The 17,385-nt window shown below is 40.3% G+C and overlaps 1 protein-coding gene and 1 long non-coding RNA gene across 3 annotated transcripts in view; both read left to right on the top strand.

Annotated features, from left to right (window-relative positions):
• Window positions 1–17,385, top strand: part of LOC134803394 (gastrula zinc finger protein XlCGF49.1-like) — a 294,572-nt gene that overhangs the window by 95,521 nt on the left and 181,666 nt on the right. The window lies entirely within an intron of this gene.
• LOC134803222 (uncharacterized) lies at window positions 1,855–3,632 on the top strand. 2 transcript variants are annotated; one of them, XR_010145961.1, is made up of 3 exons: window positions 1,855–1,963; window positions 2,064–2,137; window positions 3,412–3,632. It is a non-coding gene; the product is annotated as an uncharacterized LOC134803222 (long non-coding RNA). The 2 variants fall into 2 exon arrangements; XR_010145962.1 differs by having other exon boundaries at window positions 1,856–1,968.

Consider the following 17,385-nt stretch of genomic DNA (forward strand, 5'->3'; position numbering starts at 1 on the left):
CTAGCTAGATCGATTTTGCGCCCCAAATTTAGATCGAAATCGTTAGAGCCGTTTCCGAGATCACCGAAATATATAAATAAACCTATATTATACAAGAATTGCTCGTTTGAGGGTATAAGATACGTAGTGCACGTGTTATTTAATATACATCATAATTTCATAACTTCTAGTCTAGTCTAGCCTAACCCATATCACACATGGAAATGTCTTTTTACGATTTTTTGCACATTGACAGAGGCGTAGCTTCCTGAAATCAATTACTGTATGCTCTAAAGGGGCCCACTGATTATCAGTCCACCGGACGATATCGGCCTGTCAGTTAAAAGCAAAATTTGACAGCTCCGAAGAACTGACAGGCTGATATCGTCCCCTTAAGTATCCCTTGTCAAAACCAGGGCCAAATTTGACATGTACAACTGTCAGATTTCGCATCCACGTCAAATCAACAGTTGATTTTATTGCACGTTGTTTCTATAGTGTTGATTCGATCAACTATGGATAATATTATTTGGTACAACCAAAATTCAACTCTAAGCTCGGGGTAGTTCGGTTTGGTTTGGTTGTCACCTAACAGTGGATTGCTAATGTCAAATTTTGACATTGTACTTATTCGAGAACCTATGATTTTTCCCACATCAACGGGAGATCAACACGATACGTCAAACGTCGCTTGTCGAATAGGGGTCCTCGTCGAAACAAGGGTCGAAACGCAGCTTTAGCTTGGTTATATAGTTGGTCAAACCAATTTGTCAGTCAGTAAGAACCAGGAAAACTATACTCATCCTTTTCTTTTGGGTGCTAGTACTAGTGTAAGACAATGATATTATTAGACAAAGTAGAGTCAGACCAAGAAAAGTCTGCAGCGGATTTGATAGCCCACGCAGTGCAAGTGTTCTTTTAAACGTCAAACTTCTATAAATGTCACTTGCACCGCGTGGGCTATCAAATCCGCTGCAGACTTTTTTTGGTACGACTCTAGTAGATTAATTCTCTCTGTCAAGATAGTGTAAGACAAAGTAGTAGATTCTCTCTGTCTGTGATTAAAATGAGACAGTCCTTTGACAAACTACATTTATAAAAGAACCGCCTCCTCTATTAGAGTCTGGCTACTGAAATTTTACCCAAATGTTTGGCGGGAAATTCAAAAAATCTTTGGCTGGTCACACTTTGTGTAGTAGGAATTATAGTTTTGATACTAGAAAATATTTTTGATTTTCTGTGCACACGTAAGGTACCTAAGGATATAAGTTAAATATACGTTGACGTGCACTCAAAGCCGGCTCACATAATTTCTACCACTATGTGAAGTACAGTCAACGATAAACACATATGTTAACACTTTCTCACCATATACCATTGTAACAAGGCGAAAAATGAAATGTAGTGTAAATAAGACCTAGCTCGATCATACCGTAATATTAATGCATCACCAAAAAAATACACAAGTACTATGCCAAATATGTTAAATGCTAAGTATCAAAATATTTATAGAGCACCAACCTTCTAATTTGTTTACATTTGCTTAGAAGTTGTAAACATTGCAGTTTTTCGTTATATAACGCTACACGTCGACTTCGCACATTGTCGTAATTATTTACGAACTTAAATAATAGTTTGCGAACCTCACTCAGTATAGACATTATTAATATTACTTAAAATAAACCCCTTATAAACCGCAAACAATTTGAATGAATGACATAAATTGTCAACTGACTTTTAGCTTTTTTTTTCAAATCATAGACAATTGGTGATACAACAACGAAATATCTGTCAACAATTTTTGGCTAGCCAGACTCTACTAATGCAACAAAAGTGTTTTGACATGCTTGACGTTGACGCAGTCATAGTATTGTTTGTTTTATGTTTGTTTGCTTCATTACTCATTACTTTAATTTCTTTCTCATTTAATTAAATTTCGTAATGAAATAAACTAAAATACTAGCAAACTACTCTATACTGTCATGTGAGGTTAAGTTATTTTATGTTAAAGATTGTAGACCGGCCAGACCTTCTTAGGAAACATTCATGACTGTATTAGGTACAATTTATTTTCAATTTTTCAGACCTGCGATCAATAGCCTTAAGAATCCAAAATGAGACCGAACCCATGATGATCCTAACTGCCTCGGCCCAAAAGGTACCAGATTTCGCCTGTACACAATGTAACCAACTGTATTTAAACATCGAACAATAATATAATTATTATTCTTTTTATTCAATTAGGGTCTTAGGTTAGGGTTTTACAATGTGAGTATAAAAGTAAAATATAAAAACACTTACAAAACATAACAAAAATATATAAACACGTTATAAAAAACCTAACCTAGGGTGCCGCCGGCAGCGGGGCTGGGTCCAAGCTGCCGGTGGTCAGGGCCGCAGAGTGAGGAATCGACGTACTATACGCGCCGTGTCCAAAATTACCGCCTTCTGCATCTGACCCTTGATCCAACCACCCAGCGAGAGTCTCTCTAGGTGTTGGTCGAGACTCTAATTATTATTATTATAGAACACGGGTACCTACTTGAAACAGCGGAAAACCCAATACTTAAAATTAAAACACTTCAATAACTGGAATAGGTACCTATCTAAAATGCAGGAAAAGAGAAATCAAAATAATATAATGTAGGTAATAGTTATTTCTTTTACATGGGGGCAAAGGTCATTTTTATCTCATGCTAATATTGATACCCGAGCAAGCGAAATATTCGATAAAGTAGAATTACGAGAGTTAGGTACAAGTAAACTTTGCTACCGAGTGAAACAGAGATTTCCATCACACCAACGCGGTAAAATATTATAAATCAAATCCAATTAAACGCTTTTAAACATTTATCATTGACAACAGAATTCCAAGCGCTATCGTTCTGTATAGTTAAAATTTCGATATCTCTTAAAAAGTGGCCTTTACGACCCAATTTTTTACTATGATTTTGCAAAAACAGCTTAGCTCAAGGGGCGTAAATGACCAGTTACAAATTAGATGTTCAAAGATATTATCGTAAAGGTTACCGCTAAATATAAATATTGTTGACTCATAAGTCAATTCTACCGGCGAACATAAGAAAACAAGTACCTAAACAACTCAAAATTTGCATCAAATTACATTAGAGTCAGACCGAGAAAAGTCTGCAGCGATTTTGATAGCCCACGCGGTGCAAGTGTCATTTTAAGCGTCAAACTTCTATGCAATTACTTATGACGTGTAAATAACACTTGCACTGCGTGAGCTATCAAAATTGCTACAGAATTTTCTTGGCCTAACTCTACCACGCTTGTTCCACGCGCGCCTATCTCATTTAAGTTTGAAGAACGAAAAATTATATAAAGTACTTATAAATAAGTATATTTATCGAATTCTTCGTCTTATAAGTCAGTGGTCTTACCCTTACACGGACCCTTAATTCATTTCAGAAATAAACATGTTAAAGTACAAAATAGATCCTATATCCCCAAAATCGGCGCCAGTGTCAGCGACCCTATCATACTCCCACCCTGGAGTGACCCTGTCAGCTGTGAACCCAGTGGCTTATGGAAATATATCCCCTGAACACTTGGTGGAGTCAAAAGCTGGATATCTGTTGATGAAACATCAAACTAACAAGAGTGATCTGTAATACAATCACTTTATTAAAACGTATTTTTATTTAATAATTAAAAATCTTATTTAATTACGTACACACACGGGTCTACCGCGATATAATTTCATTGTTTATACGTTAAATTCCGACGTTTCACCGTCAGTCCTTCCGTGATCATGATCACAACTGATGCAACTCAGCTGAAACGTCGTAATTTAAGGTAAAAACAATGAAATTATATTATGGGAGACCCGTTGGTGTAATTAAATATGTGTACAAAACGCGAGAGTATAAAGTGTTATAATTTAAAATCCCTTTTAGGGTTCCGTACCCAAACGGGACCCTATTACTAAGACTCCACTGTCTGTCTGTCTGTCTGTCACCACTTCACCAGGCTGTATCTCATGAACCGTGATAGCTAGACAGTTGAAATTTTCACAAATGACGTCTGGAACCGAGGCGTCCGACATTTCTTTTTCTACAGAAAATGTAGTGTCGGAAGCCTCGGCCTGGACCCGGTCCATTCTAGCGTTAGTCAATCTTTCTTCTTCTTTCCTTGCGTTATCCCGGCATTTTGCCACGGCACATGGGAGCCTGGGGTCCGCTTAGCGGAAATAATCCCAGAATTGGCGTAGGCACTAGTTTTTACGAAAGCGATTGCCAGATGACCTTCCAACCCCGAGGGGATAAGTCCGGTTTCCTCACGATGTTTTCCTTCATCGAAAAGCTACTGGTAAATATCAAATGATATTTCGTCCATAAGTTCCGAAAAACTCATATGAGCCGGGGTTTGAACCCGCGACCTCCGGATTGAAAGTCTGCTCTTACCGCTAAGCCACCAGCGCTATTTAAACATAATTAATAATAGTGCATAGTATTTTGTACCTACTGCCTGCCATACTTTCGAAACCTCATGAACGCCATTTCCATAATCGCACCGAAGCCATTTCGATAATGACCAACACTGTTTGTCCATTACTTCCATCGGTAATGGTGGCGCCATCTCTGTTTAAGTATTATTAACACTTTCAGCGGGACTATAGTGTTATTGTACACTTAGTATACAATTGTATTGACCTTTGCGTGAATGCTTAGCAAAAATCAATACTTTGTTGTTTTGCTTGCATGAGTGGCAAAGTGCCGGGATAACGCGAAGAAGAAGAAGAGACACCAACTTAATACGCTTAACACATTCAGGGCCAAGAACACGACTGTCGGGTACACTGTTCGTAGCGTTGGTTCGTAACGACAACGCGCGACATACGGCGAAACCGTGGCTACACGCTACGAGCGTAACCCGTAGCACATAGTGGCAATGAATGTGTTAAGCGCCACGCCCGATTTTTTAAGTGTGAGGGGCGCCGCAGGCGCCCTGTATGTAAGAGCGCCCGAAGCGCGCTGAATGTCGGGTTTCGCCCGACCTTTAAGTGTGAGGGGCGCCGCAGGCGCCCTGCATGTAAGAGCGCGCGAAGCGCGCTGAATGTCGGGCTTAGCCCGACCTATAAGTGTGAGGGGCGCCGCAGGCTTCGCCCGACCTATAACTGCGAGGGGCGCCGCAGGCGCCCTGCATGTAAGAGCGCGCGAAGGGCGCTGAATGTCGGGCTTCGCCCGACCTATAAGTGTGAGGGGTGCCGCAGGCGCCCTGCATGTAAGAGCGCGCAAAGCGCGCTGAATGTCGGGCTTTGCCCGACCTTTAAGTGTGAGGGGCGCCGCAGGCGCCCTGCATGTAAGAGCGCTCGAAGCGCGCTGAATGTCGGGCTTCGCCCGACCTATAACTGTGAGGGGCGCCGCAGCCGCCCTGCATGTAAGAGCGCGCGAAGCGCGCTAAATGTCGGGCTTCGCCCGACCTTTAAGTGTGAGGGGCGCCGCAGGCGCCCTGTATGTTAAAGCGCGCGAAGCGCGCTGAATGTCGGGCTTCGCCCGACCTATAAGTGTGAGGGGCGCCACAGGCGCCCTGCATGTAAGAGCGCGCGAAGCGAGCTGAATGTCGGGCTTCGACCGACCTATAAGTGTGAGGGGCGCCGAAGGCGCCCTGCGTGAAAGAGCGCGCGAAGCGCGCTGAATGTCGGGCTTCGCCCGACCTATAACTGTGATGGGCGCCGCAGGCGCCCTGCAAGTAAGAGCGCGCGAAGCGCGCTGAATGTCGGGCTTCGCCCGACCTATAACTGTGAGGGGCGCCGCAGGCGCCCTGCAAGTAAGAGCGCGCTTGGCGCGCTGAATGTCGGGCTTCGCCCGACCTATAACTGTGAGGGGCGCCGCAGGCGCCCTGCAAGTAAGAGCGCGCTTCGCGCGCTGAATGTCGGGCTTCGCCGGCCTATAAATGTGAGGGGCGCCGCAGCCGCCCTGCATGTAAGAGCGCGCGAAGCGCGCTGAATGTCGGGCTTTGCCCGACCTTTAAGTGTGAGTGGCGCCGCAGGCGCCCTGTATGTTAAAGCGCGCGAAGCGCGCTGAATGTCGGGCTTCGCCCGACCTATAAGTGTGAGGGGCGCCGCAGGCGCCCTGCATGTAAGAGCGCGCGAAGCGCGCTTAATATCGGGCTTTGCGCGGTCTATAAGTGTGAGGGGCGCCGCAGGCGCCCTGCACGTAAGAGCGCGCGAAGCGCGCTGAATGTCGGGCTTCGCCCGACCTATAACTGTGAGGGGCGCCGCAGCCACCCTGCATGTAAGAGCGCGCGAGGCGCGCTAAATATCGGGCTTCGCCCGACCTTTAAGTGTGAGGGGCGCCGCAGGCGCCCTGCATGTAAGAGCGCGCGAAGCGCGCTGAATGTCGGGCTTCGACCGACCTATAAGTGTGAGAGGCGCCGCAGGCGCCCTGCATGAAAGAGCGCGCGAAGCGCGCTTAATGTCGGGCTTCGCCCGACCTATAACTGTGAGGGGCGCCGCAGGCGCCCTGCAAGTAAGAGCGCGCTTCGCGCGCTGAATGTCGGGCTTCGCCCGACCTATAAACGTGAGGGGCGCCGCAGCCACCCTGCATGTAAGAGCGCGCGAAGCGCGCTGAATGTCGGGCTTCGCCCGACCTATAAGTGTGAGGGGCGCCGCAGGCGCCCTGCATGTAAGAGCGCGCGAAGCGCGCTAATTGTCGGGCTCCGCTTGACCTTTAAGTGTGACTGATAATGTTCGTATGCCAGCGGCACTCGGTCGGACTCCAGGACCCACCTCCCCGACCAACGTCCCTATATGTGACTCGGAGGTATATATACGTGACAGGAAAAATTTCGATAGCGCGATGTAGAACATTCCAATTTCGAATATTTACTGACGCCTAGTTTTGGATTATATTAATATGATACTAGTCACTAGTGCTTCCTCAATGTGGTTCTATAGAAATTATAAATTCAAAAAACCGGCCATGTGCGAATCGGACTCGCACACGAAGGGTTCCGAACCATTATCTATAAAAACGGTCACCCATCCAAGTACTGACCCCGCCCGACGTTGCTTAACTTTGGTCAAAAATCACGTTTGTTGTATGGGAGCCCCACTTAAATCTTTATTTTATTCTGTTTTTAGAATTTGTTGTTATAGCGGCAACAGAAATACATCATCTGTGAAAATTTCAGCTGTCTAGCTATCACAGATCACGAGATACAGCCTGGTGACAGACGGACGGACAGCGGAATCTTAGTAATAGCGTCTTGTTTTCATGCTAATTTTGTACTGTAAACTACACTTTAGAGCTGGGTCGTTTCGAGTAATTCGAGTTTTCCGTGAAACGAAACGTAACAGTTTTTTTTTAACCAAGTAACTGTTTTCAAAAACAGTTTCTAAAATAACTGGATTCCCTGTGTGTGTCGAACGAAACGAAACGAAATCGCATATTGAAGTAATAAAACGTAAAACACGCAATTCACATTTCAAAAAAACCTAATTTGCATCGTCTCACTAAAGTCTAATATAACTTGACCCCTAACTTCAGTACTTTATAAAGATAAATCGATAGGTCACACATAAAATGGCCTCTTAATTCATGATGCTAGCGAGTGTTCGTTAAGCGTCGTGAATCATTTTTAATGTTGTTCAATTGACGCTACTTGCTTTAAATTTACGCATTAAAAGATTCCTTAATTTAAACCCTAATGCTTAGAAAATAAAGCACTTATTTGTCTATAGTATAAACAACATTATTTGCGGTATTTGACGTCTGTCACTCACAACAGCAATACTACGTAAAATGTCTTGCACATCGAAATCACAAAGGAAAACAACTGCACTGCGAACGTTTACGTTCTACGTCTTTTTTTTAGGGTTCCGTACCCAAAAGGTAAAACAGGACCCTATTACTAAGACTTCGCTGTCCGTCCGTCCGTCCTTCCGTCCGTCCGTCTGTCCGTCCGTCCGTCTGTCTGTCACCAGGCTGTATCTCACGAACCGTGATAGCTAGACAGTTGAAATTTTCACAGATGATGTATTTCTGTTGCCGCTATAATAACAAATACTAAAAACAGAATAAAATAAAGATTTAAGTGGGGCTCCCAAACAAGGGGCCGGTATATGAGGTTTTCGATTTAGATCTCACTTTGTAACCATAATTCGTTCAATAAATAATGTTTAATAATTGCATTAAATTACACGTAAATTTGTTCACGAAGAAACCGAGTACCGACTCTTCATGCCATTATATTTTTAATTTGCTGTTATTCTCTACAATTACAGTCGAATTTAAGTATTATGTTCCTTCAAAACTCGCTTAAAATGAAAAAAGTTTAAAGACTCATCTTTAGTTATGTCATTATGTATACCTATGTATCAAATGTTTTATAAATTACCTATAAAAAGCAATGTTTTATTTCGATTAGGTCTACATTTTGTGCATATTGCATATCTGAAGTATTTTCGTACTAAACTTGAAACTTTCGTTGAAACTAAATAAAATAATTATTCCAAATGTACAGTCGCCTGCAATTTATGTTACACAACGAAGGCCGCAAAAATATCTGACACGATCTTATTTGTAGAACCATAAGACCATGTCACATATTTTTGCGGCCTTCGAAGAGTAGGTACCGTCATAATCACCAACTTTGCCCGCTTTTTTTTTTAAACGAATTTTTCAAAAAACTTCACATCATATGACTTTTTTTGCTCAGCACGTCCATTGTGATCAAACGCATCAGTTTATTTGAAAAAAAATATTTTTTATCGTGTTTTTACCCATTTTTTTGCGTTTTAGAGGGCGGGCAAAGATATCCGGGGTTTTTGCCAACATTGCCCACGTCAATTTGGTATTCAAATACAGCTCGTATGATGATGATGTCTAAGGATCACTTAAAGGTTTTGGGCAATCCTACCATTCCCTGTTAATAACTTAGCACATAAGTGTAAAAACTTTTAAATAAATTTGCTGGGCAATGTTGCCTACCCGTTTTTGCCCATTTCCAAATAAGGCTCGCCTAAGCATTTTACAAAGGCTAGGGTTGTCACTTTTGAGAAAATCTGTTACAATAGTTTAATAATATGATTTTTGTTGTGTTTTTCATTCGTTAACGGGATAAAACATCTAAATAAAGGATAATAAGACAAATAAATACAGTATATATTTATAAACTTATTTTAGTGTACAAACATAACCTTCTTTTACTTGCGAAGTTGGGTAAATTAGATGAAAGTGACAACCCTAATCCGTTTTTGGTGGTGGGCAATGTTGGTATGGATGCCAAATTACCGGATTACTTTGCCCACCGCTAAAACTTTTGTGTATTTAGGCCTTTTTAGTTTAAATCTCAATAGACATAATCTATGCTTCATGTGTTATAACTCAAACCCGGAAATATTTGTCAAAGGGTTCTCAATTTTTTCTACTTGCATTCATTATTTATAATTTTTTTGCCCGCCGAAATATACCCTATATTAGGCAACTCGCTCAAACTCAAAATTCCCAAGACAAGTTATGCACAAATTTGGTATATAGTTTTGTCAGAAATATAACCTATTTTCTACTAAAAATAGCAGGGTGGCCATAACTATTATATTTTTTTCTTCATTAACGAATTTGTTTAAAATTGTCGTTTTGGGCAAAGTTTCCCTGGAGGCAAAGTTGGCGCTAATGACGTAACATATTATTGCAGGTGACTGTACATAAATGTTTCGGTGATTTTGAGATTATTTTCCAGGTTAGTTTACTAACAATCAAGTTATGCAGATACCGATTTCGTGAACGTATAAGTAGTTTAGTACCGCTATTGTTTAGCGATACCGATTATTTTTGAAGGTAAAACTGTACCGGTTGAAATATAAAGATATTAAAATTACAGCAGGGACAACCATTTTTTATAGGTGTACCTAAACCATCATTGGCCGAGCGTTAGCAAAGGTCTCCGTTTCAGCTTGGGCAAAAATGCTTTTGTATGTTCTCCTTTGCAGATCACATTTCACAACTGATTCTCGTGAAAATTTGTAAGCAGGTTCGATAGAACTATTCTGTTTTCGCTTTATCCGCCAAAATGGAATTGCCACCCTGCTGAAACTTTATTTATTTAAATTCCTATTGAATGGATTTTGCACCTTATAAAAAACCGTATAGAGTAGTAAATAACATTTTACATCTGACTTAATGACATCTTGTTTTATTCGCTTTAATTGTACAAAACGCGTATCTCGACAAAGCAATATTAGGTAATAAAACAGTCAACAATCAAATGAATTAAATAGGTACGTCACGTGTGACATGAACAGACAAGGAAAGCAAGATTAAATGCATTGTTTCTCTTTCATCTTTAAATGGAACGCTTTTACCCTCAAAGGAGGCTAGTAGTCAATACTAAACTAAAAGTCCAATCTTAAAAAAACATGATGGGTCACTGACCTGTCCCAGTAAAGTGAGGTAAGTAGTGTGCGTGAAGTGCGCTTGTGTGTGAAATGGGGTAAATTGACAGAATCTGAAATTTTACCCACCGCTACCGTCGCCTTAAGCAACGTCGGGCGGGGTCAGTACTTGGATGGGTGACCGTTTTTATAGATAATGGTACGGAACCCTTCGTTTGCGAGTCCGACTCGCACTTGGCCGGTTTTTTTTTAATTTTAGGGTTGGCCGGACACCACCGTTTTGAATCGGTAGTCGTCTAAGTAAATCGATATGAATATTTCATTTTAGGTCGCAATTGACGATAGGTGCGAACTACTCGGTCGATGTATTAAATGCATTTACCTTGCGGGAAAACCATATAATTCTAGCTTTATTTAAATCTCAAATAAAAATTCATTATACGTCACAATTCGATACCTCAGTCTACGTGCCATCCAATCGTAACCGCTTGCTGTGACAATCGATTTGCGTTAGTTACATCTCTATATACGTCAGTCATAATGTGTCAAATACCGCAAATAATGTTGTTTACACTATAACGAACATTAAAGTTTTTGAATATAATGGCCTGGTAAAAAGCGTGCCTAGCGTCTACCTGAACAAAGCTCAATCCGTTTCGTTTCGTTTTTATCTCTATCTCGCTCTTTCGTTAGCCGATAACCAGGGTTGGGCAAAATACTGGCGTCCACGTATTTCAAATACAAATTACAAAATACATTTTTAAAAGTATTTGAAATACCAAATACAAATTACTTTGGTGACGGGTATTTGAAATACAAAATACAAATTACAGTGTTTAAAATAATGTATTTCAAATACAAAATACAAAATACCTTTAAATTTTTTTGTTTAATCATTTAGTTTTTTTAACGAATATCCTTTCCTAAAAACTTATAGGGTCATTGCGCAAGTTTTCGTCCAGCTCTAGTTTTCGTCCACTTGACGAAATTTGAATATAAACCTACATTGCTGCACAAATTTGGACTGATTTCAATCCTTAATGTCGAAACAATATGTACAGGGTGACCTTAGCCATTGGACTAACCCTGAAATCCCACGTACGGTTGCTTCTCAGAAATGCTCTAACGGTAATATTTTTTTTATTAGAACAAAAGATATAAAAATAAATTATCAAACAAAAGTTATTTCCAATAATCGACAACAAAAAGAAACATACTGTATTAATCATTGGCAGTGCTTTTGACAATTTGTTTGAAAATGTGCGGCAATGATGACATTTGTCAAAAGACAGAATCTTATTAATGTCATAAATAAAAAAGATAATCAAAACGGTCGAAGAAGGTTTCATACTATTTATTACCTCAGGAGCTACTAACACATACCTGCAGGTTGCTCCAAAGTAAAAAAAAAAAGGTAATTTGTTAATTTCTTCGTAACCGCTACATCGATTGTTATGATATTTTGTATACTGGTACTGGTACTGGTTCTAAATACCCTAATGCATATGCACATTTCGGCTTTGTCCAATGGCTAGAACATCCTGTATATCTGTCTACATATTAAAATTATATTTCGCAAGTAGTAAATTAAAAATGAAATATATTATTTGCTAATCCGTCAAGTGGTATAAAACTAGAGCATGGACGGAAACTACTGCAGTGACCCTATACCCTGGCTGTTGACGAAAAATTCCGCGCAGAATAGCTCGCGCATTGTACTTGCCCTCGTACAAGTCGTACATTATATTTAAATAAACGTTCCATTTTAGGATTATAGAATTTAATAAAATGTATTTTGTAGAAATGTATTTTGATGCTTGAAGTATTTGAAATACAAAATACAAAATACATGTGAATGCAGTATTTGAAATACCAAATACAAAATACTTTTCCAGGTAGTATTTGAAATACAAATACAAAATACAAAAATGTATTTCAAATACGTATTTCAAATACATGTAATTGAAATACTGCCCAACCCTGCCGATAACCTATATCTGTCCCTGCTCATCGGAAAACGAATAAAACAGTTTTAGTGCTGCGTTTTGCTTTGCGATAGTTGCGTCCGTTATGCGCGACTATGTTATCGTATGTCACAGCCTCTTTGTCATCGTTTTTATAAAAACAGTTTGTCGTTCCTGCCACAAACTGTTATTTCGTTACAGCCGGCCTAGCCAAGGTTACAATCGCTATCGCTTCGACAACGAAAAGCTTTATGTCTCTCTATCACTCTTCCATATTAGTGCGACAGTGACAGTTGCGTTTCGATCGCTACGGAGCGTAAGCGATTGGCATCTTGGTTACGCGGCCAGCACAAGAAAGTGGTAGCCGAGTGGATATGACGTCCGACTTTCAATCCGGAGGTCGCGGGTTCAAATCCTGGCTCGTACCAATGAGTTTTTCGGAACTTATGTACGAAATATCATTTGATATTTACCACTAGCTTTTCGGTGAAGGCAAACATCGTGAGGAAACCTGCATACATCTGCGAAGAAATTCAAAGGTAATAAATAATAATAATAAATATTAGGGGACATCTTACACAGATCAACCTAGCCCCAAACTAAGCAAAGCTTGTACTATGGGTGCTAGGCGACGATATACATACTTATATAGATAAATACATACTTATATACATAGAAAACAGCCATGACTCAGGAACAAATATTAGTGTTCATCACACAAATAAATGCCCTTACTGGGATTCGAAACCAGGACCATCGGCTTCGCAGGCAGGGTCACTATCCACTAGGCCAGACCGGTCGTCAAAAAAGGTGTATGTGAAGTCCCCAATCCGCATTGGGCTAGCGTGGGGACTATAGCCCAAGCCCTCTCGCGCATGAGAGGAGGCCTGTGCCCAGCAGTGGGACGTATATAGGCTGAAATGATGATGATGACAAGAAAGTGTTTTTAAAAACACGGAAAAAAACGCTCAGCTCTACTACACTCCTATCTTCTCTTCTATCATCTTTTTACTCCTTCTGTCTCTTTCTCGCTCCTTTCATACTTGGCAGTGTATGTATCCCACTCATACCACAAACTGTAACTGGCCCCAGGCGCGGCCAAACAGTGTAAGCCATGTTAAAAAAAAAAAAGAATAAATGTTTGGTATTGGTATCTTAGCAACTTATTCAAACAGCTTCTTTAATTTTTGTAATTTAATTTTGTGATAAATATTTGAATGCTGAAATTCCAGCCAGACATGTAAAGAACTGAATTTGTATACATTGACATCTTATTTATAACTCGTGTTTTATCAAATAAACGATTATCTTATCTTATCACGGTTCATGAGATACAGCCTGGTGACAGACAGACGTAATACAGACGTACAGACGGACAGACGGACAGTCGGACAGCGGAGTCTTAGTAATAGGGTTATCTTTTGAGTACGGAACCCTAAAAATCGCAACAGGCCCTATATGATTATGTTTTAGTACCTAAATACTAGCGACTCGCCCCGGCTTTGCCCGGGTTACACAAAACCTTAACGATAGTACATTATTGTCGAGGCTCGGAAGTAGCTACTTGCAGGCTGAGGATTCGTTTTAAACGGACGACCTTGGGAGTCCGTTTAATTGAATCCGAAGCCAGCAAGTAGCCTTCCAGCCGAGTCATATATAGTGCTTTTCTCAAAAATGGTGCAAGAAATATAAATATCATAGAAATATTTTACAAAAGCAACGTTCTTACGTATATATTTTCACAGAAAAAAGTAGAAACAATTGAAAAAATTAGCTTTGCCGCCTTTTTATTTTTTTAATAAAAAAATAGAAGTGTATTTTTCTGCCGAAAATACGTCAACCTATTTGAGACAGCTAAATAGTCGCGGTACTAATCATCTGTTTGGCTATTTAATGGGCCTGTGCCTTAATTTGATATGGCCATTTCAAGTTTTAAAAAGTTTGGAACTCGACAAATAATGGAATTTGTATGCAACATTGCAGTCCCAAAATCGAGACTGCAATGTTTTTAACTTTTTAATTTTTGACTGACCATAAACTACGCGCTTCGCGACCTATTTTTTAAACAGCAAAGTCGACTTTGCCGTCCATTTTTGAGAAAATTATACAAACCTTCCACAAGAACCACTCTATTGATGGGTGAAAAATTTTGAAAACTGCATGAAAATCTGGAGTTTTGAGTGAACATACATACATACAGACAGACGCGGCAGGGGACTTTGTTTTTTTTAACAAGCTTTTATTAGGTCGACCTGTATGTAACTAACTATGTAATGGAATCTAAGATAACTTATTTAACCATCTTCCAAGGATCGTAGTCTTGAAAATTGGCAGCTGTATGTAGTTCTGATGACATACAATAATAAGGTACTGTCAAACTGATCTGATGATGGTGGATGAGACAGGAGGTGGCCATAGGAACTCTGTGATGAAACAACGCAACCTAATTGTGTTAGGGGTTTTTAGAATTGTCTCGATGAGTATTAGTTGTCTGTCGTAAGAAAAGTACAGTCAGCGATAAAAGCTTGTACCAAAAATTAAATTTTTGAGAAAAACTTATTTATGGTGTAGTGATAGTGATTGTAAGAACATTATTAAGAGTGCAAATAATTTGACTTGCTATAAGATGCTATACGATTTTGATCAGGCGTTTTGTTTTTCTCAATTTTCAATGTCTGTGGAGCGCTGGTGGTCTAGCGGTAAGAGCGTGCAGCTTTCAATCCGGAGGTCGCGGGTTCAAACCCCGGCTCGTACCAATGGGTTTTTCGGAACCTATGTACGAAATATCATTTGATATTTACCAGTCGCTTTTCGGTGAAGGAAAACATCGTGAGGAAACCGGACTAATCCTAATAAGGCCTAGTTTACCCTCTAGGTTGGAAGGTCAGATGGCAGTCGCTTTCGTAAAAACTAGTGCCTACGTCAATTCTTGGGATTAGTTGTCAAGCAGACCCCAGGCTCCCATGAGCCGTGGCAAAATGCCGGGACAACGCGAGGACGAAGAGAATTCTCAATGTCTACTTTACTTTATTTAATTAAACTCTGACCAGAGACGAAAGAAAGGACGCGTAGCACAAAGAACTTCGTACATTGATCCGCCTATTCTATCTCTATCACACCCACCTGATTTTATTTCTATCTCTATCCTTCCTCATGGTGTACAGTCACCTGCAATAATATGTTAATATTCGAAGCCCGCAAATGTGACACGTTCATATGGCTCTACAAATAAGATCATGTCAGATATTTTTGCGGCCTTCGTTGTGTAACATATTATTGCAGGTGACTGTACAAGAAAATAGGACCTTTTAGTAACATAGAAGTACGCTGAAAGAGGGGTGTTATACATTTGACGCCAATGTCTGTCTGTCTGTCAGTGGCACCGTAGCTCTCAAACGGATGGACCGATTTCGATGCAGATTTTTTACGCGAAAGCGAGTTTCCTTAAGAGGCCCACTCATTAACAGTCCGCCTGACGGTATCAGCCTGTCAGTTGTTCGGAACTGTCAAAATTATGTTCTAACTGACAGGCCGATACCGTCCGGCGGACTGTTAATCAGTGAGCCCCTTTACGGTGGTTCTTAGTTATTACTAGCGATCCGCCTCAGCTTCGCACGGGTTAACAAATTATACACCTTCCTCAAGAATCACTCTATTGACAGGTGAAAACCGCATCAAAATCCGTTCAGTAGTTTTTGAGTTTATCGCGAACAAACACACAAACAGACAGACGCGGCGGGGCACTTTGCTAGGTTCGTGATTGATAATAATCGATCCGACAGTTTGGAGAGTCAACTCTTTTCCAAAATAGTCTACTACCTATACTCTGTATCTTTAGGTATTTAAATAAAAGTAAACAAAATCTACCCTCAAATGGCTCCTTAAGCCAGTTGAGGGTAGATGAAAACATTACATGATCAAATAATGTAGGTTAAAGTCAGGTCGTTCAGTGACTGATCCAGGCGGTTTTGTATTTGGTTGGTTAACCAATAAATGTTATAACTACCCGAAGATTTACAAATTGTTTGTTTACTTTCATTTAAATGCCTAAAGATACGGAGTATAAGGCAGTTTTTGGCATAATTGCGTAGGGTTTTTTTAATTTATTAGTTATTTGCAACTTGCGTGGAAGCCGTAAGCCCAATATGTCGTGAATCAGACATAGATGTTTTTGTGGCATAAACGAGTGTTTGAGAAAATGAAACATCGATAAATCTGTTATCGATAAGTCATAGATTAATATTTAAAATATGTAACTTCTACTGGCTGTAGGTAAGTTACCGAAAAATTTCAATAATGCAAATCAATTACAAAGCGTTACATAATTTCTTTATTAGATATATTTAGTACTTAAAAATTAAAACGTAAACTGTAGTATACAGTGCCAAAAATATATCAAAAGAGAAGATGTCGAACGTGTTGTGTATTTCGCGGTAGCTATATCTTCTTATAAAATGTAATAAATATTTAAGTAGGTATAGTTCGTAGGTTTCTAATAGAGCCCGACGGCTAATCCTATTGTCTATTGTTAAGTAAAACCGCACGTGCTACATACCTGCAAAAAAGGGTCTTAATTATTCTATTTGGCACCTGAGCGCGGGCTAGTCCAACGCTCAAAAAACCAGTGTAGGTGAGCTCTCCGCTAACGCGCCTTTGTTACGCATCTCGATGACACATTTTAGACTGGTTCTGTAGCGTTCGACTCGCCGGCACTCAGGAACCGAAGTACTGTACTTTTTATGCAGGTGGTTGTGGCACGTGGCACGAGCGGTTTTACTTAACAATAGACAATAGGATTAGCCGTCGGGCTCTATTAGAAACCTACAAACTATACATATAACGTTAAGGTAACATCGATAACAGACATGTCGATATTTCATTTGGGCAATCACTCTATTTTGCCACAAAAACTTCTGTCTGGTCGTGATTCTTCTCACTTGATGGTCTCATCGGAAGATCAGCGCTGGAAGCCACCAGCAACATGCCGAAATGGGGCCATTTCGTGGCACTTTAATCTTATTTTGTGTTTTCTTTTATATTATGTATTGTCTCGTTTGTTTGTGCTTACGAATAAATGCTATT

This window comes from Cydia splendana, chromosome 26 (assembly GCF_910591565.1).
Source record: "Cydia splendana chromosome 26, ilCydSple1.2, whole genome shotgun sequence".
Taxonomy (NCBI): Eukaryota; Metazoa; Arthropoda; class Insecta; order Lepidoptera; family Tortricidae; genus Cydia; species Cydia splendana.